This window comes from Castor canadensis, chromosome 16 (assembly GCF_047511655.1).
Source record: "Castor canadensis chromosome 16, mCasCan1.hap1v2, whole genome shotgun sequence".
Lineage (NCBI taxonomy): Eukaryota > Metazoa > Chordata > Mammalia > Rodentia > Castoridae > Castor > Castor canadensis.
In genome coordinates this window covers 31,657,145-31,682,091 of record NC_133401.1, presented here as the reverse complement: position 1 = coordinate 31,682,091, position 24,947 = coordinate 31,657,145, and the positions used below count along the sequence as shown (strand labels likewise).

General features: G+C 42.2%; 1 protein-coding gene and 1 pseudogene across 1 annotated transcript in view; one reads left to right on the top strand and one right to left on the bottom strand.

The window, feature by feature from the left end:
- The window catches only part of LOC141410430 (uncharacterized), a 589,957-nt gene that overhangs the window by 85,233 nt on the left and 479,777 nt on the right, over positions 1-24,947 (bottom strand). The window lies entirely within an intron of this gene.
- On the top strand, positions 178-18,204 carry LOC109701262 (vomeronasal type-2 receptor 26-like; annotated as a pseudogene).

Below are 24,947 nucleotides of genomic sequence, written 5' to 3'. Positions count from 1 at the left end.
ATTCCCAGATGGGCTCCAGCCCCAGGTCCTTGATAGATGGCAAAATCCCAGATAAAAGCCCTTGTCACTGACTAGCATGGCCCCACATGGGGGCTCTCACATCCCCAGTCATCCAGCCTCCTGGCATGCATGTGGGCGTGCATTTTGCTTTCCACGCTCCTGGGCTCTTTCTCTGGGGCTGCCTTTCTGGAGCAACAGGGTGGAAGTTGCCAGGGAAGAGTCCTTGCTTTGACCATCCTTGGGGATGTCGTGGTGGGGGCTAGCTTCTCTATCTTTCCGTTCTATAATGTCACCCTTTTGGATTTCATAGCTCCACCAGCTGGGCTGGCCCATTCAAGGTACATAAATGATGGGTAGGGTGGGGGAGCTCTGAATTTTGAGGGCATATTTAGGTGGGTCCCCAAAGCCTCAGGCAGTGGCTGATTCTCAGAATCCCAACTGGAGGGCCAGGGTTATGCTGTCTGAATGCTGTGGGTCCATTACCCTGCTTTTTTGTATCTTCTGAATCCTGTGTATCTGTTGCCCTCCTTTCTTAGCATCTCTTTCCTTCTTTGCTTTCTTGTTTGCACTGGACTCTGAAATGTGGGCTGCCCATGTGTTGTGGCCTTTGTTGCATGGATTTCACTGGTCAGGCAGGAATTTTTGTCTTTCTTGTCTACCCTCATTGCTCAGAACTAGGCTTAGGTAGGTGTATTTGTAGAATGCATAAGAATATAACTAATATATCTCTTCATGATTCATCGGCCCCTAAAGTTCCTTCTACCTGTATTCCCTTTGCCAGCAGTGGATTTCTCAATAAGTTTTTGCAGATAGATGTAGTTAAGGCAGCCCTTTTTGTCTATTCTTTTAAAACATGTTTATATTATATTTAGTTATTTAAAATTACCAAAGTGGCTATGTGTGGTGTTACACATCAGTAAGTCCAGCATGTGGGAGGCTGAAGCAGGAGGATGAAAAATTTGAGGTCAGCCTGGGCTACAAAGAAGAGACAGTCTCAATAAACAACAAGAAATTGCCAGTGTTTTCCAATATAACTGAAACCATTTTTGTGTTCCCACCAGAAATGTATGAGACTTCCAGTCCCATACTCTTATCATCACTTGATATTGGCATGTTTCATTCATTCATCCATTCACCCATTCATTCATCCATTCATTCAGTAGTACTGGGGATTGAACCCAGGGCCTTGCCTATGCTTGGCAAGCCCTCTGCCACCTGAGCTATTTCTCAGGTTGCCATGTTAGTTTTTAAATTGATGAATAGTAATGAAAAATAATTATACCTGTGTGTGGGGTAATTTGTGATATTTTGGCATATGTATACATTATAGAATAATTTTGATCAAACCAATTAACATATTATCACTTCATGTACTTATCAATTTTTGGCGATGTGAACATTTAACTTAACAACTTTGAAATTACTATTAACTCTCATTACCATACTGTGAAAAAGATTGTAAAATTTATCCCACTTGTCTAACGGAAACTTTGTTCCCTTTGACCAATGTTTCCCCAGCCCCCTTTTGTTTTTTCTGAATGATGCTGCTATGCACATCATGTACAAGTATTTGTGGGGACATACAGTTATTACGTATGATATATATCATAATATGTATTCATATGATACCTAGAAGTCACTGACTACATTCATTCCTTCTTCATCTGCTCCCATCTTCAGTGACAAACATGGTATCTCATTCCCTCAGCATTTCCATGTGGGACTACCGGGTGGCCCAGAATTTTGTCTTTGCCTTCAAGGAGATCAACAAGACTGTCCATCTGTTGCCCAACTTGACACTGGGCTTCTCCATCTGCAACTCTGGGGACTTGGTACATGGAGCCCTCCATGAGACAATGGGCTTTATCACGGGGCAGGAGGAGCCCATACCAAACTATAGGTGTGGGTCTGGCCCACCCCAGACTGCCCTGGTGGGGGACACATGGTCAGTGCTGTCTGTCTCCATGGCCAGGCTTCTGGGACTCTACAAGTTTCCACAGGTGAGTTCTTCCAAAGCCTTGTTCCTTCAAATACAATAATGCTGGTAATGAGGTTGATGGTGACAGAGACAATATTGAGTAGCTCCACTGTGAGGCCAGGTTCCCTGTTTAAACTCTCCATGCCTGACATAACTGTCCTTGCCATCTCTTGTTCTGAGAGAACTATCATCCCACTGCACTGAGAAAATATTGAGGTTTAGCTAGCAATCAATGAGGGGTCCAAGCTCATCCACTGCGGGGTGGGGGTTGGTGTTGAAGCTAGGATTTGAATCCAGGCATTTGCACTCATACCATCAGCTTCACCCCCACCCCACAGGTGTTATCTGAATCCAGATCCTCAGTGTCATTCCCACAATGGCTGCCATATCCAATTGTCACCTTTATCATCTATGTATGTATGTATGTTTCTATTATCTATCTATCATCTATCATCATCTATCTATTATCATCATCATCTATATTCAGGACTGGAGATTGCCTAAAAAGTCACTTGAGCCATACCTCCAGCCCTTTTGTTTTTAGTTTGTTTTTCAGGTAGTCTTACATTTTTCTCCAGTTGGCCAAGGACCATGATCCTCCTATATCAGTTTCTCAAGTAGCTTGGATTACAGATATGTTCCAGGTGTGTTTATAGGAGTAAACTAGCATGCTCAGCTCAGCTCATATTTATTTATTTATTATTATTGTTCTGGGGGTACATTGTGACATTTACAAAAGTTCATACACTACATCATAGTTGAATTCACCTCCTCCAACATTCTCCTTTATTTTCCCCTCCTTCCATTCTTGGAATAGTTTCAGCAGGTCTCTTTTTTCCCCCATTTACATACATGTGTACATAATATCTCCATCCTATTCACCTTCCTACACCCTTTCCTTATATCCCCCTCCCACTTGTACCAGCCCCTCAGACAGTACTTGTTTTGCCTCCTGTTCTCCGTTTTTGTAAAAAAATGACATTTTTGTTTGTTTAAGATAGCCATACAGGGTGTTTCATTGTGACATTTCCGTGTATATAGGTATCATAATCTGAATTAGTTCATGTTCTCCATTTTTCTCCTTTAACTTAGTCCCTTTCTCCTGGTGATTTCAACAGGTTTAAAAATTCTATATTCATTCTTGTATAGGAAGTACATTAACCATATTCACCTTAGTGTCCTCCTTTTGCCTTCCCTCTCTGTGTGTAACCTTCCCTTAGCGTGACCTGTTCTTCATAATATTGCTTGTATTTGTATTTGGTCTATATTCCACATATGAGGGAAAACGTGGACTTTGGCCTTCTGAACCTGGCTAATTTCTCTTAAGATGATGTTCTTCAGTTCCATCCATTTACCTGCAAACAACTTAACAAATACATTCTGCACAGAACACAGTTTGCCCATATAAGCCCAACTAGAGTTGGCAATCATCACCACAATTTTCCTCACTCTCTAAAGAAACCCAAACTCATTAGCTATCATGTCCCATGACCCCCACTGCAAGGCAACCACTAATCTACTTTCTGCTTCTTTGGATTTGCCATTTCTGGACATTTCCTATGAATGGGATCATGCAATAGGTGGTCTTTTTTCCCCACTGAACATGTTTTAAAGGTTCATCCATATCATAGTGTGCAATGTTTCACTCCTTTTTTATTGACAATTAATATTTCACTGTATGCGTAGGCCATATTTGGTGTATCCAGTCAGCATTGCATAGAACTTTTGGCTCTTGTGGATGCTGTCTCTTATGAGCATGCATTTTAATTTTTTTTGTGTTTATATATGTAAGGTTTTCTTGGTTGTATGGGTAGAATTGCTGGGCTAAATGATAACTCTGTTTAACCATTTGATAAACTGCCAAAATATTTTCCAAAGCCACTGTGTTAGTTCCCTTGTCACTGTGAAAAGATAACTTGAGAGAAACAACTTAAGGGAGGAAAGAATTATTTTGGATTACTGTTTCAGAGGTTTAGTCTGGTTCTGATGTTCCTGGGCCATGGTGAAGGAGAGCATCATGCCAGAAGGGTGCAATGGAGCTCATTGTTGAAAGAAGAAGGTTGTGGAGCAAGATACATTTTTTTGAGGGCATGGTCACAGTAACCTACTTCCACCAACTAGGCCTACTTCCTACTTTCTACTACCTGCCAGTAATGCCATCCTATTATCAAGGGATTAGTCCATTGACTAGGTCAGATCTCTGAGGGTCCCAACACTTTCCAAAGCCTATAAACTGGCATCTAGACCATTAACCCCATGAGCCTTCTGGGGAATCTCAGATTCCACCCACAACAACCATTTCACCCTTTATATACCCATCAGCATTGTATGAGGATTCTAATTTAAGTCCACGTTTTTACTGTGAAACTTCTAAATTTGAGTGCCTTCCACCCTCCTTGAATGCCTCAAATTTGCTAAGTTTCCTGGTCTGCCAGAAGGGGCTTCCTCCCAAAATCACAGTTGGTTATCTGAAATACAAACATAACTGGGTATATTATATTTTTACATGCAAAATCTGGGAATCCTACCTGTTTGAATTGAATCACCTTTATCCCTCTGAATGAGCAAACCAAATCCGAGTTCCTTTATAGGAAGAAATATAATTTTTAAAGCCTATTTAATTACTACCCTCTGGCAGTAGGAAAGGGTTTTGCACTTAGATAAGGAGCGTTAAAGACGGATTCATTCTAGACATTAGAGTCTGAGTGGCTCCATTCCACATCTGAGCCAAAAGCAAACAGACATAGAATCTTGCTGGCTACATCTCTCAGGACTCTTCTCTCTTTTGAATCATGACAAAGTCTCTTTCTTGACAAACCAGAAAACCAATGAAAAGTGGCTCACCTTGTCTTATGTGAGTCTGGCCATAAAATGGTGAGGTGACAAGAGCTTGTCCCAAATGATTATCATCACTAATGAGGAATAACTTCCCAGTTCTGTGCAAACCAGAGGCATACCCCACCTTCCTGAGAAGCAAAAACAGAAAACAGTGTGAAGTGGCAAGGAGGGAGGCAGAAAATTGAACAGGAAATGTTCAGGATTATTCAGGATCCACAGGTGCTGTGTCTAGGCTGAGCTAATGAGGGGCACATGGCACATGAACTCCACAACTGTCAGAGCATCTTGTTCAAGAACTCTGGTGAAAACTCACCTATGACAATGGAGTGAACACATGAAAAAGATTTATCTAGCTGGTAAACAAGGGAATCAGAGGGTAGTGATGCTGGTGCAAGCACCATTTTTTTGGTGGTACTGGGGTTTGAACTCAGTGCTTCACATTTGCTAGGCAGGCACTCTACCACCTGAGCCACTCTGCCAGCGCTTTTTTTGTATTTGGTATTTTCGAAGTGGGATCTTGTGTACTATTTGTCTGGGGTGGCTTCAAACTGTGATCCTTCTGATTTCTGTCTCCTGTGTAGCTAGGGTTACAGGTATGAACCACTGGTGCCCAGCTATACACCAGTATTTAAAAAAATTTTATCTGAATGTTTCTATGGTGATCTGGGACTTTGCTATTCAAAAGAGAAGACAGAATTATCATTGGCTGGGAGATGGTTAGAAGTGCATACTCTGGGGCTTCCTTCCCAACTAGTCCCAAACCTTTACAAAGTCTTTGTTAGCCTCTGAGACATTTCAGGCTTGGCTGAATGACAGCATCCTCTCATGGCTCTTAAGAGATGATCTGGTTCCAGGTTGGCTCCAACTATGTTGCCCAACAGCCCCACTTGCCAAGGTACATAGATATGTTAGGGATTTAGGTCTTCCAGCAACAAAACTGGGAAATCCTACTATGGCAACTCATGCAAGCTTGCTCTGTTCTCCCTATGCCTGCCTTCCTATGTGTAAATATGGCAATAAGCCTGTGCCTAAGTCCTAGCTCTCACTTACTATCTTTCTGCCTGGCCCTTCCTTGACAGATCAGTTACTCATCCACACTGCCAAGTCTCAGTGGCATGACTCAGTTTCCATCCTTCCTTCGAACCATGGCCAGTGACTTCACATCCTCCCATGCAGTGACTAAACTAGTGCTCTACTTTGGATGGTCCTGGGTGGGCATCCTGGCCCAGGATGATTACTTTGGGCAACAGGCAAGCTCACTGGTCAACCAGGAACTGAGCCAGGCTGGTGTCTGAATTGAGTTCAGCCTCCAAGTCCCTTCTCAGGAATCCCCAGAGAAGATAGAAGCCATTGTCCAGAAGATGCAGAGGTGTACTGCCACAGTTCTGGTATTTCTGAGCAACTCAAATTTCCAGCTCATCCTGCAGGGCTTGTGGGGCCTCCATGTCATAGGCCAGGTCTGGGTCAGGAAGGATGTACTGCACATGGTGATTGCCTTGACAATGCTGGGAATCTCCAAGGTCCTGCATGGCTCATTTGGTTTTCGTTATCACAGTAGCCGTGTGCCTGGATTACCTGAATTTCTACTTTGTCTTCATCCCAGCTGCACCCCAGATGACATTCATAAAATTGTTCTGGGAAGCCACCTTCAGATGCACACATAGGAACAGCATCGTGGCAGAGGGTGTCTGGCTCTGCTCAGGGAATGAGAGTCTGACAGGCCTTGAATATCCTTTCCAGGAAGTGAGTAAATTTGACATCACCTACACAGCTGTATATAGCATTGCCCATGCCCTGCATAATTTGATAGCCTGTGAGCATAGGGATGGGATGTGTGAAGACCCTCTGGCCTTCCAGCCCTGGCAGGGAAGAGAGAAATGTGAGGGTGATTCATCAAGGATAGATAATAGGACACTCTCTCTAACCTACAGAGGTGGAGTCTTTGGCAAGGATGTCTTATGCTTCTAGACAGGAGGCACTAAGCAGGAATTGGATGAGTTGAGTCCAAGCTAGCTGTGTGACCTCAGGTTAGTCATGTTCTTGTGGTGTTGCTCTATTTAGTATATCCAGACTTCCTAGTGAAACTCATTTCAGATAGGCAGCAAATAGAATTTTTAAATTGTGTATCAAATTTGAGTTTTGATAAATGATGAATGGTTTTAGTAGAAATGTCCTGCAAATTTTAATTTCAGACAAACAGAAAATACCTTTTACTACAAGTGTATTCCAAGTATCACGTAGAACATGATTATACTAAAAAGGTCTTCTTTTGAATCAGGATCTCACTATTGTAGCTCAGTCTGGCCTGAACTCACAATACACATGCCTCCAACTTCCCAGCACCACATGCTGGGCAAAAGAGTAATACGTTTATTTGAAATTCAAGTTTAGCTGAATCTCTTGTGTTTTATTTGGAAATTCTACTTCGATATGTGAATCTCAAAAAACTCATCACAAAACAGGACAAGATAATTGTCAGGACCCAAGGCTGTTCAAAACCTTAAGTAAGATGATGGTGTTCTGTACATTTGAAGGCCTTGAGGATGGAACATATCACAGTAGATCCCTGTCTCCCTATTTGCCCTCCCTGGCTGAAGTTAGTCTGCCTCAGTAGTTCGTGATGACTAGGGACCCATCAGGCAGAACTTGTCATATTTCATCATTGTGCCCCAGGTATTAATTTGTAAATCAGAGACAATATTAATTCTACCTTATTGGATTGCTGTGAGGATCAATGAGGTAAAATAATAAGGTACTTAGAACATAGCCTGGAATGTACTACATACTGAATTAATTATATTCTTTTATTATTATAACTCAACCTCCCCAAAATCCAATTGCATGGTTAATTCTTTGTTTCTCTGTACACCTGAGAAAACCTGACCTCCAGCATGAACAGGTGAGTCCCAGGGATGATCATGAATCTGTCAGTAGAAGCAATGGTCACAGGTGCCTGCCCATGATACTCTCCAATGATGACCAATGCCTCCCTCCTTCCTAAATGTAGGAGCCAGTGATGAAGTGATTTCCTCAGTTCCCGCTGACAACTTCATTTGCATGTATCCTTGTCAGATCTCACCAACAAAAACAGAATACCTGGTTAGACTTGAATTTCAGAGTAATAATGAATACATTTTAGCATAAGTATATTCCCATGAGACATACTTAAATTAAAAATTGTATTTTTTGAAACCTGTAAGCAATCCTATCTTGTGATTTTATCATCTGTTTATTTATATTAGGAAGTCATGCATCAACTAAATCTTCTTAGAGTGGGGCTGCCCCATGCCAATGTTGGAAAGGCCTTATGCTCCTGTTGGTTTTGTCCATATGTGCTCCTGGCCAGCTCTCCTCTTCACATCCCAGGATATGAGTACTAAGGAGTCCACTTGCTCTTCTCTACCTCAGTGCTATAGCCAGGCACATCTTCTAATATTTCTTTCTCTACTAATATATCTTGGAGCCCTTCCCAACTGTTGCTAACCATACAGATATGCCTCCATACACCTTTCACCAAATACCTGAATACAACTAATACTCAAAGAGTGGGCTATTCCATCCAATGTACCCAGTGATGACACCTCCTCTAGCCTTCATAGTCATACGAAGAGGAAGGCTTGTATGTAGAGTTCTTCTCTGACCATTTCTACCAAACCTAGAGGTTGTTGGACACTTTGGCTTTGGTAAATCCAGGTAACTGACCCTTTATGGGCAGCATAAATGTCTGTAAATTTTTGAATTTTAAGTTTCATCATTGAGTATGCAGTTTCCCCAGATGGGTGTTAAGATGGGGAGCTTCTTCTTCAGCTCACCCAGGATTTAGGTGACAACCTAGGCACAGAGTCAAAAGGGGGACTCTTAAGGGTTATGCCACTGGCTGGTGAAGCAACCAGGGAGGACTGAGTCCAAAGGAAGGGGATGTTTTAATTAACTTTGCTATACCATGTGCTAGGTAAAGATACATATGTCTGGAAATCAGATAGACAATGATGAGTTTTGCTTTTTGGAAGAGGGAGAGATTAAAAAATACGTGAGTATGCATATAGTGGTGCATACCTGTCATCCCAATTCTTGGAAGATGGAGGCAGAAGGATCAAGAGTTCAAGGCCAGTCTCGGTTACCATACCAAGACCCTGTTTCAAAAAATGTGAGTATGATGCTATATAGGTGTGATATCTGTGAAGAAAAAAGAGAATGGATGAAGTGGGATGTGAGCAAAGGAAGCTCAAAGGTCAGGAATATCTCCAAATACCTCTGTGACTAGGTATCTGAACTCTAGACTGGAAAATAAGAAGAAAGCCCCAAGGGAAGAGAAGGATGGGGGTCAAGGTATCAGAGACAGTATGTTTCAAGGGTCTAGCATGGGAGCAAGAATTATGGCTGGGGCTGAGCTAGCATGGGAGCCTCAGCTAAGGGATTGTGTGTTCCAGCTGGGCCAGGGACAATATGTGAAAGTCTTGCCAGGGTTTGGGCTCCACTTGGAGTATGAGGGGAAGACCACATCATGATCTTTGTGGGTTTCTTCCTCCATTGAAAAAATATAAAAATTTCAATTTTATGACTGCCTTCTTTAAGATGAGCATAATCTGGATTAATTATTATGTATTATTACTTATTTTTTCTTCTGATTTTATAAGAAGTTAGTTAGAACATTTTTGTGAGCCCTGGTCTGTATTCCCTATGCCTAATGGATAAATTGGCTTTGCCTGGAGCTATACCAGCTGATTGTGGTGGCCATTGTTTATAATGTCCACTGTTTCCTCCCCAGCTTCTTCATTCCCTCTGGAAGGTGCACTTCAAAACTCCTGATGAAAGTGAGATTATGTTTGATACCAATGGAGATTTGGTTACAAAATTTGAAATTTTCCAAGGTCAGAAAACCCCTGGGGGCCTATTCCATTTGGTCCACATAGGACCAAATCTCCAGGTGTAGCCTGGTCAGTACATCTCCTCAAGCCTTTTCTGGGAGCAGAATGCCCATTCATTTGAAGGAGGATATCCAGGTGAGTTGCCTAGTTGTGGCGATGACCCCTCTCCTGGTGTACTAGAGTCAGAGGGAAACTCAGACGCAAGTAGTCCTTGTTCCTTTTTTATACATGAAGTGAATGTAGTTCTATCTTGAGCCAGGTATAACTCAGGTATATGAGACCCTTCTTTGAAGGGGAAAGATATTTACTCACCATCACAAATGGAGATGTCAGGTATTTAAATGTAGTAAGAACCACTTGGAAACCTCCCTACTAAGGTTGTAGAAGAAAGGAATTCCAGTTCTTATTGGATAAGCTGGGATCTTAGTGATGGTTAAATTGAGTAATACAGGAATGGAAATGGGGAAAGGAAGTAAGAAGACAGGGAAAAAGAGCAGAAGTTATAAGAAACAATAGTGTAAGAGAGCACTATATAATTATTACAAAGAAGTACAGAATGGTTAGGGAAAGAGGAAAAAACAAACAACAAACCAAATTATTCTGTATTTCTTGCTGATCAGAAGTTTGGGTACAGGTTGAGCTATGTCCAGGTGTCTGGTGTTTCTCTCCAATCTGGCCCTCAGGGTTCCATTTGTGACACCCCTGATGTGTTTGATACTGATTCCTTCTGGGCACAGGCCTGCAACAATTCCCCTATAGGTGTAGCTTGGTCAGTACATCAGCTGTGGGTACTATAGCAATAGCTTCAGGGGTGGGATTGCTAGGGAGCACTCCCAGTGGGTGGAGCAACCTCCAGAGCATTGGTCCAAACAGGCACTACTTCCCAGCTCCAGGACTTTTCCAGTGGGTGGGGACTCCTAACTGCGCAGGTGAAGTTATTTGGGAGAGTGCACAGTGGAACTTTTCAGCATGGTGGCTTTTCTGGAAGGAGACAATCATAACTTCTCAGGTGGGGCTACTGTGGGAAATCATGCAGCCTCAGTGGGTCAGGTCAAACAGGACTGCTTCCAAAGAGTGGTGGCTCAGATTATGTGTGTTATTCACTCCACCCAAGAATTGTGCTGCAGGAAGCCTGCCCTCTTCTCCCAAGTGTGTCAAATAGGCTCGCCAATCATGGAACAGCATGTGGCTCTGATTCCACTCAGTTCTGTATCTGTGAAACAGTTTAAATCCCAAACAATTTGCTGACTGTATCTTTTCTTGGTTAGTGGATTTGTGGAGGTATTTGGAGTTTGGAGATAGAAAAGAAAAACAACAAACAAACATACAAACAAAGTAAGCAGGGTCTTCTCTTTTAGGCTGGCAGTCTTGTCCTTAAGACCTCTCCTAAGTAGACTTCCCTCCCCAGCACCAGTGAGTGAGTGAGGATGCATTGGGAGCTCCTGTTCTGGCTTGTGATTGTGTAGTTATAGGATTATTGACCTTGTTACTGCTATTGGCTCTTTCTCATCCAACCGGGAGTAATACAGAAACCCACCCTAGCAGATGCTCAAATTGCAATATAGAAATATAAGTAATATGTAAGAGAAAGGCAGAATCAGTCCTCCAAAAGAAGGACAAGCCAAACCTCAAATCAGCAGGTGGAAAGAAATAATAAAAATTAAGACAGAAATTAATGAAATTCAGACTAAAAGAATAATACAATGAAACAATGACATAGTCAGTTATTTGAAAAGATAAACATTGACAAACCTTTATCCGATAACAAAAAAGAATAAGGGACAAGACCCAAATTAATAAAAGTTAGAGATGAAGAAGGGAATATCACAACCAATACTAATGAAAATCAGGAGATCATTAAGAACTATTTTGAAAACTTATACTACAATAAACTGGAAAATCTGGAAATGGATAAATTTCTAGACATGTATGACCTACTAAAATTGAACCAAGAGGATATAAACAGCTTAGACAGATCTAGAATGAGTAATGAGTTTAAAACAGTAACAAAGAACCTCAAAACAAAGAAAAGCCCAGGACCAGATGGATTCACTGCTGAATTCTACCAGGCCTTTAAAGAAGAATTAAAACCAATGCTTCAAAAAAAATATAAAGGGAAGGAATGCTACAAACTCATTTTATGAAGCCAGTATTACCTTAATACTAAAACTGGGTAAGTAAGCAATCAAGAAACTTATAGACCAATTTCCTTCACGAACATAGATGCAAAAATTCTCATTAAAATACCTGCAAACTGCTGGGCACTGGTGGCTTATATGTGTAATCCCAGCTACTTGGCAGACTCAGATCAGGAGGATTGTAGTTTGAGGCCAGTCCAGGAAAATAGTTTGTGAGAATTCATCTCTGAAATAACGAGAGCAAAACGGACTGGAGGTATGGCCCAAGTGGTAGAATGTCTACTTTGCAACGAGTTCAAAACCCAGTCCCACCAAATAAACAAAAATACATGTAAGCCAATTCAACAACACATTAGAAGGACCATACACAATGATAAAGTTTCATTCCAGGGATATAAGGATGGTTCAACATATGCAAATCAATAAACATAATAGTCCACATAAACAGAATCAAGGACAAACATCACATGATCATTTCAATAGATGCAGAAAAACCTCTGAAAAAATTCAACATTCTTTCATGATAAAAAAAAACTGAAGAAAATAGGAACAGAAAGAAGTACTTCAACATGATGAGATTATGTATGACAGACCTATAGCTAACATCATATTAAATGGAGAAAAACTGAAATTATTTCAAAGCAAAGGTGCCCATTCTCCCCACTCTTCTTCAATATAGTTCTTGAATTCTTAGCCAGAGCAATAAGGCAGAGAGAAATAAAAGGGATACAAATAAGAGAGGAAGAAGTCAAATTATCCCTATTTGCAGATGATATGATACTATACCTAAAAACCCTGAAAACTCCACCAAAACTATCAGATCTCACTCTGAGTAAACTATCAGGATACAAAACCTATACACAAAAATGAGCAGCATTTCTATATACCAACAACAAGCAGGCTGAGAATGAAAGCACAAAAACAATTTTATTCATAATAGCCTCAAAATACATAAGAATAAATTTAACTAGGGAGGTGAATTGTTTTAATGAAAATTATAAAACATTGAAGAAAGAAATTAAAGAAGACACTAGAAGATGGAAAGACCTCCCACGTTCATGGATCAGCAGACTCAATATTGTGAAAATGGCTATACTACCAAAAGCAATCTACAGATTCAATGCAACATCCATCAATATTCTACTGACATTCTTCACAGAAATAGATCAGTCCTAAAATTTATATAAAAGCACAAAGGACCCTAAACAGCAAAAGCAATCCTGGGCAAAAGAGCAATACTGGAGGTATCACAATATCTGACTTCAAATTATACTACAGACCTGCAGTAACAAAACCAGCATGGTACTGGCACAAAACAGACACATAAACCAATTGAATAGAATAGTAGTCACAGAAATAGACCTGCATAGTTAAAGCTACCTGATTTTTGACAAAGGAGCCAAAAATATACTTTGGAGAAAAGACAGCCTCTTCAACAAATAGTTTTGGGAAAACTGGATATCCACATGTAGAAGACTGAAACTAGATCCCTGTCTCTCACTCTACAAAAATCAATTCAATATTTACCAAAGACCTTAATGTAAGGCCTGAAACTGTGAAGGTACTACAAGAAAACATAGAGAAAATACTAGAAAATATAGGCATAGGCAATAACTTCCTGAATAGGACCCCAATAGCTCAGGAAATAAGAGCAAGGATTGTCAGATGGGATTGCATCAAACTAAAAATCTTCTGCACAGCAAAGGAAACAGTCAATAGAATTAAGAGATAACCTGTATAATGGGAGAAAATCTTTGAAACTTATTCATCTGGCAAGAGATTAATAATCAGAATATATAAAAAGTTCAAAAAGCTAAATTCCAACAGAACCAATAATCCAATTAATAGATGGGCAAATGAGTTGGACAGTTCCAGAAAGAAGTACAAATGGTCAATAAATGCATGAAGAAATGCTCAACATATCTGTCTATAGGGGAAATGCAAATAAAATGCCATTAAGATTTCATCTCACCCCAGCCAGAAGGTACATTGTAAAGAACATAAGCAACAACAAATTCTGGAAAGAATAAAGGGGAAAGAGGGACCCCTTTACACTGTTGATGGGAAGGTAAATTAGTACAACCACTATGGAAATCACTATAGAGGTTCTTCAAAAAACTAAATACAGAACTAAAATATGATCCAGCAAAACCACTCTAAAGGAACTTACATAAGTCAGGATACAATTGAGAAACCTATACACCCATCTTTGTCGAAGCACTATTCACAGTATCCAAGCTATGGGATCAGCCTAGGTTCCTTTCAATAGATGAATGGATAAGTGAAATGTTATGGGAATAGTATTCAGCCATAAAAATTGTCATTTGCAGGAAAATGAATGTAACTGGAGATCATCATATAAGCCAGGTTTAGAAAGACAAATATTGCATGCTTTCTCTCATGTGGAATCTAGACATATATATCTTTACTTTCTATGAATGTAAATGTGGGACTATTTGGGGTAACAAGTGAGGGGAGGACAAGGCGATGAAGTACATTATGTCTATGTATGAAGGTGGCACCATGATACCTACTAAAGTTGTTTAAAAAAAATAAAGGAGCAAGAGGGACATGGATTAATTGGGGGGTTAATTGGATCAAAGTAGAAAATATGCATATGGAAATATCATGGTGAAACACTTATAAAATTTAACATATACTAATAAATGAAATGAAAATGCCAGAGACACAGAAGTTGAATTAGAATCTGAACCAGGAGTTTCTCCTGGAGTATTTTGTCTGTATTAATGATCTACTTTTAAAGAGATAAATGGTTTACCTGAGAAGATAGCAATACACTTCTCCAAACATGTTACCATGGGGCATCTGGGAGGTGGGTTGAACAAGTGTTCTCATTTTATTCTTTAATTTAATTGCTTGTTGGGACAGGTATGTCTAGGTATCTACTCTGACCCAAAGAAACATCCATCTCTCTGGTCACTTTCATGGACATGTGGCCACCTCCTCTGTTACCTTGCCTAATATTCTCAGTGTCATCTCTAGTCAATGTTCTTAAGGTTTTCAAAGTGAGATTCAGGTTCCCATTCTTGAATGCTTCAAACCTCAGGGGACACAATGGGTTCAGAGGATTCCATTGAAGTCTCCATCACTGGCCTTTTTGTTTGTTTTGTTTTTGGTGATACTGGCATTTGAACTTAGGACCTTGTGCTCACTAGGCAGGCGCATTACCACTTGAGCCATGCCCCCAGCCCTTAAGCTTTCTTTTTTTGTGGCACTGGAGTTTGAAATCAGGACTTCACACTAGCTAGGCAGGTGCCCTTACTGTTTGACTCACTCCACCAGCCCTTGGTCTTTTTAAAAAATGTTCTGAAGGGAAAACTATCACGGGTGCTGAGGAGGGGAAGTCTCTGTTCTTTCTGTGGTGAGGTGGAAACCGCATCTCTCAAAGACTTTTCCACCCCCCATACCTTCCCATAAACCTTGCCTGGAGGTGGGAGGTGTGCCAAAAGATTCAGAGCCATCCACTTACAGGTCCTTTGTAGATGTGTGTGTGGGGCTCTGGCTGGGCAACAAATATTTGTGTATGTGTGTGCTCTGTGTGTGTGTGTGTGTGTGTGTGTGTGTGTGTGTGTATCGTCAGCACCTACAATTCTTGATGCAGGAGCTCCAGAGACTGGAAAGGCACCATTAGCCAGGGGAGACAGGTAGAGCCCCTCTGAATGGTTTATTCATTCACTACATTTGGCATTCCTCTCCAGTGTGTTCTCTGGTGTGACTGATATGATTATTTCCTGAAGGGCACCTCATTTTGTGGATGGGAAGGACCTGGTATGTGAAGGACCCAGTCAGAGTAGGTTCTGGCCAGTGCCTGTGACTGAGCCCCTGTAAATCCCTAAAGACATACTGCTCTTGTCTCCAGGTGCCAAGCTCTGTCTGCAGCAGGAGCTGTCTTCCAGAGTTCAGCCAGACCCCCCTGCAGGGAGTCCCTCACTGCTGTTTCAATTGCAACCTCTGCCCCGAGGGATAGTATGCAGACAAAACAGGTGAGGGCCAGGGAACTGTGATCCAAGAGGCCATCAAGGTGCTGGGAGCCTCTCATGTCCCATCCAGTGAGTCACTGCACAGTGTCCAGTTCTCTGTGAACTTTGGATGGGCATGCTGGTGAGAATGCCCTCTTATAATTTTTAGGTAAATGTTTTAATAACCTACGTGAAATGTATAAATGCATGGATCATGATTGTGTAGCCCACTGAATTCTCACCTAGCAAATACTCCGTGTTCTTGGGCCCTAAAGAAGAAGCAAAATACTAGCTAACCCCACAGCTCATTGCCCCTGAATTAACCACTGTCCTCACTTCTACTGGCATCAAGTAGTTTTGCCTGTTTCTTTAAACCTCTTATAAGCCAAATGGCATGGTGAGTATCTTTTGGATCATATGTTTTCCTCTACATTGTGAGATCCATTATGGTTAGTGGTAAAAATACCAGTCAGGGCTTAGGAAATGGAGATTTATTTCTTCACAGTTCTGAAGACTGGAACTCAGAGATCAAGATGTCAGCAGGGATTGTTTCTTTCGTTTTCTGTTTTTTTTTTTTTTTGGTGGTAATGGGATTTGAACACAAGGTCTCTTGCTTTCCAGGCAAGTACTCTACCCGAGTCATTCCCCTAGCCATTTTTGCTTTTAATTATTTTCTGATAGGATCTTATGTTTGTGCCCTGGGCCAGATTTGTACCCTAATTCTCCTATGTATGGCTCCCACATAGTTTTGATTACAGGTGTACATTACCCAGTGCATTTGTTGAGATGGGCTTTCTGTAACTATTTTTTATGCACAGGTTAGCCTCAAAGGATAGTCCTCCCAATCTCTGCTTTACAAGTAGCTTGGATTATAGCATTGGCATCCTCTGAGGCCTCTCTCTGGGGCTGCAGACATCTTTTTTCTGTGTCATTTTATGTTTTCCCTTTGTGTCCTAATCCCCTCTTCTTAAAGGATACCAGTCACACTGTATATGGGCTCATCCTAATGACCTCATTTAGCCTTAATTACTTCAGATCCAATTTTCTTACCTCTGAATATAGTCACATTTTGAGCACCTGGGGTTAGGATGACAAGAAATGAATTTGGGGGACAAAACTCAGCCCAAAACATTTCTAATAAGAAGTTACTGTTCCTACTTGGGAAAAAATTAACCATTAAAAATCCTGCATAAAATACAGATATAGAGTGAACATTTATCCTATGTCGCTGGCTCTAATGTCACCCATCCCAGCATTTGTTATGAAGAATAATTCATGCTGAGGAGGGTAGTTCAAGTGGCAGAGTACTTTCCTAGCATGCCCAAAGCCCTGGGTTCAATGCTCAGTACTGGAAAAAATAGAAAAAGTTGTAACTACATTAATGAATGTGAAAAGTCCTGAGTGTGCTTGGTACATTAGCTGGTCATTACTATCACACTGCAGACATGGGGTCTGTGTGTCTCCCACGGACATGAAGAGATGTTTTCTGTGCCCTGAGGAGCAATACTCAAGCAATACCAGAGACCGCTGCCTGCCCAGGACAGAGACCTTCCTGGCTTTTGATGAGCCCCTGGGACTCACTCTGGCCTCAGTGGCACTCACACTGGCTGGCCTGGCAGTGCTGGTCTTTGGGGTGTTCTTGAAACACCATGACACACCTGTGGTCAGAGCCAATAACCGAGCTCTTAGCTACTTCCCTGACCTCTGTTCCCTCTGTCCCTTGTTCTTCCTTGGCCTACCACCTGCCACTACCTGCCTCCTCCGCCAGACCACTTTTGCAGTTGTGTTCACTGTGTCTGTCTCTTCCATCCTGGCCAAGACACTCACTGTAGGACTGGCCTTCAGGATCACTAGGCCAGGTGGCAGGATCCTGTGTGCCTTGGACCTGGTGCTTCTTCCTCAGTTGTCTTCATCGCCTCCTTGATGAAGATCATTCTCTGTGGGGTCTGGCTGGGCACCTCCCCACCATTCCCACACAGGGACATGACTTCTGAGCCAAACCAGGTTGTCATCCAGTGCCATGAGGGCTCTGGAGTTGCCTTCTCCAGTGTGCTGGGCTACCTGGGCTTCCTGGCTGGAGATACCTTCTTTCTTGCTTTCCTGGCCAATGGCCTGCCAGATGCCTTCAATGAGACCAGGTTCTTCACCTTCAGCATGCTACTCTTCTGCGGTGTCTGGACAGCTTTCCTGCCCCTGTACCAAGTGCTCTGGGCAAGTACACTGTGGCTGTGGAGATCTTCTCCATCCTAGCCTCCACTGCAGGGCTTCTGGGTGGCATCTTCATCCCCAAGTGCTACATCATCTTGCTGAAGCCTGAGTGGAACACCTCGTCCTGGCTGCGACGTGGACACTGCATTCAACAAGAAGGCAGAGTGAGGTGCTCTAGAGCAGGTGTCTACTAAGTTCCACATCACAAAAATCTCATGTGGCAATCCTCATGGAAGACATAAGTGCCACATGATTTGGACTTCTTATTTGCATGGATTAAAAGGTATTTAAAAGACTTTTGAAGAGAATGGTGAGGGAAATAGAGCAAGACACTAATTAAGGACTGCTGGATCAAGATGGTGGACATATGCATGATCATTAACTATTCTCTTTGTATGCACTGCTAAAATATTTCATAACTAAGAAAATTTGAAGCTGGGCATGGTGGTGCACACCTGTAATCCCAGCACTTGTGAGGTGGAGACAGGAGGATCATAACTTTGAGGCTAACCTTGATTACACAGAGAGAATCAGTCTCAAAAAATAAATATCAAAGGGAAGGGAAAAATAAGTTTGAAATTGGATGATGAAGTGATGGTGATGATAAGGACAAGTGTTGGTGAGGATGTGGGAAGTTGAAACCCTCATCTACAGTTGGTAGGATGCAAAATGGATTATCCTCTGGCAGTTCTCTGAAAGGTTAAACATTGACTTACCATGTGACCTAGAAATTTCACTCCTACATATATACCCAAGAGAAATGTAAACTTGTTTACAGAAAAGTGTATATGAATGTTCTGAGATGCATTATTTATAAGCTAGAAATTGGAAACAATCTAAGGAATGGATAAACAAAATGTGGTCCATCTATCAATGCAATATTATTTGGAAATAAAAAGGAATGAAGTACTAATAAATGCTACAACAGGGATAGACTTTGAAAACATGGTCAGTGAAAGAAACCAGACATAGACCACCACATATTGTAAGATACCATTTCCTATTCAGGAAACATCCTGAATAGGCAAACCCATACAGATGGAACCTAGGTGAGTGGTCTCCCAAGGAGTGTGTTTAGGAAGGAGATAATGATTAAGTGTTGCATCACTTCTTTCTGGGGAGATAAATTCTAAAGAGATTTTGGTAATGGATGCACAATTCTGTGAATATACTAAAACTCATTATGTTGTACACTTTAAGTGCATGAATTAAATGGTATGTGAATTATATCTCAATAAAGCTAGCACTATGAAAAGAATTGTCAATCAATTACAAAGTGTACTTTCACTATATCCTGATTTTTTTGGGGGGGAGGGAAGCTTCCCCCTGCACTTGTGAGGCAGGTGCTGTACCGCTTGAGCCACACCCCAGTTCTTTTATTCTGGTTATTTTGGAGTTAAGGATGCTTCTTTTTTTTTGCTCAAGACGGCCTAGACTCCAATACTCCTATTTTATGCTTTCCGCCATTGCTGGGATGACAGGAGTGTGCCACCATATCCAGCTTTTTTCCTACTGATTGGAGTCTTGCAAACTATTTTTGCTCAGGCTAGCCTGGAACTGTGATCCTCTGGATCTCAGTCTTCTGCATAGCTTGGGATGATGGGTGTAGCCACTGTCCCCACATATTGGTTGAGGTGGCTATCCTTGAATCCCCATCCTCCGAATCTCAACTTCTCAAGTAGCTAGAATTATGGGCATGAGCCACTGGTACCCTGCTAATGTCCTGATTTAAAAAAGATCATATTACTATTTAAATCGTATTACTATATTATTAAATCATATTACTATTTAAATCATATTACAAATTGAAACAGCAAATAGTCAATAATATTTTTGTTTAAATAATGGGATTCTGGCTATGTTAGAAAGTGGTCCTTAGCTTTTGGAGTCTATGGGGACATGGAGACTCATTATCTTGTACTGTCTGCTTTTGCCTATGTCCAAAACGCTCCATAATAAAAAGTTTTCTATAAAGGATAAACGATGAGAAAAATGACTCAAGCAAGGTTATCTAATTTAAATTATTGTCAACAGAACTCAGGTGCCGTGAGAACCTCTACTGTAACAATCTAGTGATTTAGCTGAAAAAAGGCAGAAAGCGCTACATATTATCTAAGAAGTACCATTATGAATGGTGCTTGAGTTCATTACTCACCCAACTTATAGAAACACACAGACACGGACATAAAATGTAAACACGAGTCTTGGCCGCCCATCGCTGATTTGCTCCTCTTTGGCTGTCAGAAAGGTGCTATTTGTAACTGTAGGAAGACAACGGTCAGGCCCCGCCCCCGCAGAGCCACGCCCACAGGCTTCGTCCCCGCGGTGCCTTCTGGGAGGTTTATTCTGTTGCTATCCATATTTGAGAACTCTAACTGAACGACCAGGTCAGGTAGAGGCCAACCGCTATAAGTAAGGAACCGGTCTCGCGCAGGTTGGTGCAGGCGGTGCCTTCTGGGAGGCGTAATGCGACGCTCCTGTAGGACATGGTTAGGCATGCACCTTGAGGCTTGAAGCTTCCGGAGCTCTCTGGAGCTGCACACTGCCCGGTGTTGGACTTCCGCTCAGCGGTGGATTCTGAGATTTTAGAAGACTACATCACCCCCTTGTGGGCTAGGTCTGACTGGCTCCAGAAACCTGTCCACAGCAAAGGCCTCTAGTGCACTCCCATTGGACTGGCCTCAGCACCACATCTGGGAAATGTAAATCTAGGGCCAGGCTGAGACTACAACTCCCAGAATCCTCTCCATGTCCTTATGCCCAGGCACCAGAATCCCCGCTGTGAGCCCCCAAAGGTCAGTAGCCTGCAGCCTGCTTTTGGTCATGGTTATTTCTTGTCTAACTCAGGGAGACCATCAAGTGGAGAGGGACTGCTGAGCAGGTGGGCACTCAAGAGGGAGTGCTGTGCTGGAGTTCACAAGATCTCACACTTACATTGGGGCCTGAACATAGGGTGGTCAGCCCTGGAAAACTGGGTAATGTGTCATTAACTGTAAGAGACTGAGCTATGTGTCATAAACTCCTACCACAATTTGGGAGGGTGATTGGCCTTGGTCACATTGGAGCCGTAATTTCCATAGGCTGTAGGTGCTGTGGGTCAGCAAGACCCTGTTGTACCTCTTAAGTTACTCTGTTAAAGTTAGCAGTCTAGGATTCCTTATCACCATCCAAACTTTATTTCTCAACCATCAGGTTTTCCTAATGCCCTCCCTAAGGCCTACTTCAGACCTGCTGGCATCTCAACATGCCAGAGTCCCACAACTGGCCTGTGGAGGGGTGCACTTGGCCTGTCGGACTGAGCCATTTTTGCAGCAGAGCCGTAGTGGTGGCTGACAGCATGGATCAGATAGGTCTGCAGGTTGTGTTGGGGAGAGCTGCCAATGCCAAGGCTCTGCAGTGGGGCTTGGGTGTAGAAGTGTGCAGGGAGCTAGTGAGTCTGAGAGGCTGGGACAGCCTGCCCTCCCAACCCTCCCTCTGCAGAGACTCAGAGTTCAGGCTGCAGTTCTGGTATGACTCACCACTTTTACCACTCTCAGAACTAACTCATGAAGACCTACAAGTCAGCAGGGAGGTTGGCAGAGGTCATCTGGCAGTATATCCCGGGTTACATACGGGATATCCCTCCTTCTCATGGGCTGCACCTGGGACCTGCCAGGATCACATCGCTTCCCCGAGGCTGGAGTGACTTTCCCAGATTGGGAGCCAACATTCTCACCTCTTCTCGTCACTTTCACTCAGCCCACCATTCTGGCCAAGGAAGAAAACAAGAGAAAGAAAACCTGAGAGGTCCCATATCCCTTAAATCTATTAGTAAAGCTGGGTGTGGTGGTGCCTATCTGGAATCCCAGCACTCCTGAGATAGAGACAGAGGATTGCAAGTTCTTGAGCAGTCTGGGATACATATAAAGACTTTGTCTAAAAAGGAAGCTGTCTTCTAGTAACCCTGGACCTGGAATTCAGTTGTGGTGACAACATGCTACAAGGTTACATCTAGTGTGATTCCTAAGAAACCTGTAGGGATAGAGAAGAGTGTGGGGCTTTGTCTGCTGGCAGGCCTGGAGTACTTGGCTGCCTGACACAATGAACAAATTCCAGAATTTACTATAAATGTGACCTGTATTTGTATGTAAAATTTTTATAATGAAATATATTTAGTACAAGTGTGTCCAGATGCAATGTACTTCATTCTCCTCTTCCTCATTTTACTCCTCGTTCTTGTTCTTCTGGCCTAGAATTTGTGATATAACTGCCTCCATCTTGCAGGTGCTGGGATTACAGACATGCACCATACTCACCCTTGACATCTTTTAAATGGCATTGTTCTCTTCAGCAACCACACCTTCATAAGCCCATTTTTTTACAGCTTTTTTTTTGACAAATGGAAAGTGTTTCAAATCTTTCTACTGTGCTATTTGCTGCTGATTTTTCACTGTAAATCTGGCAAAAGGAGCCAGCAATACCCCTGCCCCAGCCTCAATGCAGGACTGTCTTGGTGATTTCCCTCATCAAATCTATCATGCTTAAACTCAGCCTCACACAAAGTATCAGGACAGGTACAAAATGTTGATGAGTTGTCTGCCAAAATGTAGCACACATGGCCTTTAGTCCAATTCCCAGTAGTGTCCTTATTGCTATCTGAAACCTAATGAGCACAGTCTTTATTGTCCTCATTCCTATCAGTATTCTGGCTTTTGAGATTACACCCAAATCACCCATTATGCTCCAATTACAGTGTTGGAAGATTTTTCTCACCCATTTCTCTAAATGTTTCCAAATTCCTCTTACAAATCAGTTCCAAGTGCTTCTGGTCCACATGGTCAAGAATAGCCATAGAAATGGACCCAATTCTCAGTGAACTTTCTGAGCTAGTCACTTTTCATTGTTTTGACAAAATACCCAAGAAAATCAACTTAACAGAGGAAATATTTATTTTGGATTATGGCTTTAGAGGACTGAAAAGATCAATTTGCTCCATCACTCTGAGGTTTGTGACAAGGCAGAAAAAATATGTTGGAAGAGCATGGCAGAGGCAATGTTCACCTCATGGCACCCAGGAAGCACAGACAGAGAGGAAAAGTCTGTGGATAAGATATCCTCTTCAATGGCATGCCCCTGGTGACCTACTTCCTTCAACTAGACCCCACATCCTAATAGCCCATTCAGTTTTGTCCTCATCAATGGGTTTCTCCATCAAGAAAATTAGCACCATCATTATCAGCCAACCATGTCTCAGTAGTGCCACCAGGTCAGGACCAAGGCTTCAGCACATGAGCTTTTTGGGGGGGGCAATTCAAATCCAACCGTTATATGGGTTACTGTGAACATTCTACAATGCATTTACAGCCCACACAAAAATCATCTGATGCAGAATGGCAAGTTTGAGAAATGCTGATCTCATGTCAAAATTTCTTATTTGTAGATTCTAAGATGGTGACTAGAGGGAGGAAGCAGAAAGCATGTTTCCTAAAGTAAAATCTTGGAGAGACGCTGGAGATACACCTTGCCAGAAAAACCACCAAGAAGAGGCAAAACTCCAACACCTCCATACCCCAAGCCCGTTGCTAGCATCCCCACTTCATGTTAAATGGAGAAACCAGGAGGGCTCCTGCGCTGCCAGGCACCAGCTCCTATCCTGCTTGGGAGAAGCAGACCACCAGGTAAGCTAAGCGGCACTACCACAGACTACCCTGGACCAGAGCAGCATAGCCCCCTGGACAGACTGAACCCCACCCAGGGAAAAAAAGAGGAAAAAACCAAACTGAATAATAAACAAGCAGCTGAGAAAAAAAAAAGACACATAGCAAAGAAGGTGGGGCGCCCTGAGCTCCAGAGAGTGGGGGAGGGGCAATCCCTCACACAAACTGTAAATAAACAAGCTGGCTGGAGAAGGCAGGAATGGTGCCACCTCCCCCAGCGTGCTTGCAGAAGGGAAGGCTTCCAATGGCGGCTATAGAGTGGCACCCTCCACCAGAGGGTCAGTGGGGGGCACTCTCCACGTGAACTGTAAATAAAAAATTGCTGGGAAAACTGGTTAGCAGTCTGCAAAAAAAACTGACACTAGATCCGTGTATATCATCCTATACCAATATTAACTCAAAATGGATCAAAGATCTTAATATCAGACCCCAAACTCTAACGTTGGTACAGGAAAGAATAGGAAATACTCTGGAATTAATAGGTATAGGCTAGAACTTTCTGAATGGAACCCCAGCAGCACAGCAACTAAGAGATAGCATAGATAAATGGGACTTCATAAAACTAAAAGGCGGCTTCTGCTCAACAAAAGAAAAGTTCTCCAAACTGAAGAGAACACCCACAGAGTGGGAGAAAATATTTGCCAGCTACACATCAGACAAAGGACTGATAACCAGAATATATAGGGAACTCAAAAAACTAAATTCTCCCCAAAGTAATGAACCAATAAGGAAATGGGCATGTGAACTAAACAGAACTTTCTCAAAAGAAGAAATTCAAATGGCCAAAAAACACATGAAAAAATGCTCACCATCTCTAGCAATAAAGGAAATGCAAATTAAAACCACACTAAGATTTCATCACACCCCTGTTAGAATAGCCATCATTAGCAACACCACTAACAACAGGTGTTGGCGAGGATGCGGGGAAAAAGGAACCCTCTTACACTGCTGGTGGGAATGCAAACTAGTGCAACCACTCTGGAAAAAAATTTAGAGGTTCCTTAAAAATCTAAACAAAGATCTACCATATGATCCAGCAATACCACCTTTGGGGATATACCCAAAAGAATGTGACACAGATTACTCCAGAGGCACCTGCACACCCATGTTTATTGCAGCACTATTCACAAAAGCCAAGTTATGGAAACAGCCAAGATGCCCCACTACTGACGAATGGATTAAAAAATGTGATATTTATACACAATGGAATTTTATGCAGCCATGAAGAAGAATGAGATGTT